At 40.1% G+C, this 2,547-nt stretch overlaps 1 pseudogene; it reads left to right on the forward strand.

The window, feature by feature from the left end:
• Window positions 1-248: 248 nt before the first annotated feature.
• LOC113479232 lies at window positions 249-1,192 on the forward strand (annotated as a pseudogene).
• The last annotated feature ends 1,355 nt before the right edge of the window (window positions 1,193-2,547 follow it).

Here is a 2,547-nt window from a genome sequence, read left to right on the forward strand (position 1 = left end):
TAGTTTTCAGACAAGGAAATTAGAATTTTCTGACTTTGCTGCTTCTGAAAGCAGGTATTTTATAGGCTGTTCGGAAATTAATTTCCTTTTTATAATGTGATTTTCATTGTATATGTTTCACGAATAGTATCTTCTCAACTGGCATACTGTTATATATTTTTGAAAAGCTCATGTTATAAACTTTCACGCTGTATAATTAAATTATAATATAAACAGCGTTTTTGACAGATTTTGGATGTTTGAAGTTGATGTCAAAACAGCAATTTTGACAGATCTACTTCTACAAGTTCAAACTTGGACATAATGCAGTGCAAGCTTCTCGAAACATCAGTGAGGTCTATGGCCAGGGAAGTGTTAACGAACAGACAGTGCGACTTTGGTTCCAAAAGTTTCGACAGGGCAATTTTGACCTTGAAGATCAAGAAGGTCGAGGACGTCCTTCTGCTATTGACAACGATGAGTTGAAGGCTCTGGTGGAAGCAGATACATGCACAACTGTTCGAGAACTTGCAAAAGAACTCTGGGTAAGCATATTGACTGTTTCTGAGCATCAGAAGATTGGAAAGTCGAAGAAGCTCGACAAATGGGTGCCTCACGAATTGACCGAGAATCACAGAAATCACCATTTTTAAGTGTTGTCAGCACTTCTTTTTCGCAACCAGAACGACCCGTTTCTCGACCATACTGTGATGTGCGATGAGAAATGGATGCTTTACTATAACAATGACGACTGGCTCAGTGGTTGGACCGCGATGAAGCTCTGCAGCACTTCCCAAAGCCGAATCTGCACCAAAAGAAGGTCATGCTGACTGTCTGGTGGTCTGCTGCTGGTTTAATCTGTCACAGCTTCCTGAATCCGGGTGAAATGATCACGGCAGCGAAGTATGTGCAGCAAATCAATGAAATGCACCAGAAACTTCAACGGCTGTGCCCAGCAATGGTCCACAGAAAGGGTCCAATCCTTCTCCAAGATAATGCGTGGCCACACGTTGCACTTTTGACGCTGCAGTGGTTGAACGAGCTGGGCTACGAAACTCTGCCTCATCCACCATACCCACCAGAGCTCTCACCCACCAACTATCACTTCTTCAAGCATCTCGACAGGTTCCTGTGCAGGAGACACTTCAGAAACCAAGGGGAGGCCGAAACTGCCTTCGATGACTTCATTGCCTCCAGAAGTCCAGAATATTAAGCAACCAGAATGAATATGCTTGTTTCTTGTTGGCAAAAATATGTTGATTCTAATGTTTTTATGTCAATTAATAAATTTTATTCTGAGCTGAGATATGCCACTTCAAACATACAGGTTGAAATTGGCAATTAATTTCTGAACAGCCAATTCTGATGAACTGAAATGGAATGTAAGCAATTTATACTAAAATAACACGCTTTTGTTGGAATTTGCTCTCACATTTCTGTCAGCGTATCTTGCAAGTAAGGAAAGTTTGAATTGGTTGGTATTTGAACTGGACATCTGCATGGAAGCTTTTCAGGTGTTATCAGTGAACTTTATCTAGTCATGATAGTCAATACTAGTCCAAATTTATTATGGGAGATTGGATGACATTGTGGTCCTATTCAGACAAATGTATCATCAGGGCACTGCTATCTGTCATTTTTTGAAGGACATACCATGAAAGAATAGGTAAGTTATGTCCGAATTCAAGCCTGAAGAGTTATATTCTCCCTGCCTAAAGGTCCCTCCTCTGTTTTAGAGCTAAGCTAGTATATTTTTCCTTTCATGTACTAACACTGATATGCATTGCTATTCCACTGCAATGGGAATTACACTCCCAGGATGGCTATACTTCAGTAATAAATGACAGAGGCAGCACAAATGATCCATCAGGTACATGTATGCTTTTCCTTGCAAATACTGTGGGATAAATTCTCCCTACTGAAATCCACAGCATGAATTTGATTTCTTTCTTGAAAAAGAGTGAGATTTAATCAGGATTAAAAGCAATAGACTGCAATTGATCCCCTGGGTCATTTTGAAATTTGGGATTGCCAGCCCTAATTCTTCACAAACCATCAATCATGCACACAGAAACCTCAGAATGACTTTAAACAAAAATAGAGTACTTTAATTTGCCTTCCATTTTCAGGTCTTTAACATGAAATAATATTCATATTTTCAATATTTCCTTAAAATCCTGGTTCTTATGGGTGACTTTAACCACCCAGACATTTGTTGGAAGAATGATACAGCAGATCACATGTTCAGGTTCCTTGAATGCATAGAGGACTGCTTCCTCATACATGTTAGATATGCTAGCCAGGAATGAGGCACTGCTCGACTTGCCACTCACAAACCAAGAAAATCTGTTTTGTAATAGCTCAGTTAGTGATAGCCTTGGCTGCAGTGACCATAATATTGTGGAGTTTGGAATCATGCTGAGCATGCTGAAGGTTCTATTTGAGACACAGGTTTTAGATTTTAGAACAGCAAACTTCAGGTCACTCAGAGTTCAGTTGGGAGGAACTCCATGGGAAGCTTGCATGGAGGAACAGGCAGATAGTGAGTGCTGGGAGTTTTTCAATAAT

The sequence above is a fragment of the Athene cunicularia genome, assembly GCF_003259725.1.
Source record: "Athene cunicularia isolate RWA chromosome 4 unlocalized genomic scaffold, athCun1 chr4_part1, whole genome shotgun sequence".
NCBI lineage: Eukaryota > Metazoa > Chordata > Aves > Strigiformes > Strigidae > Athene > Athene cunicularia.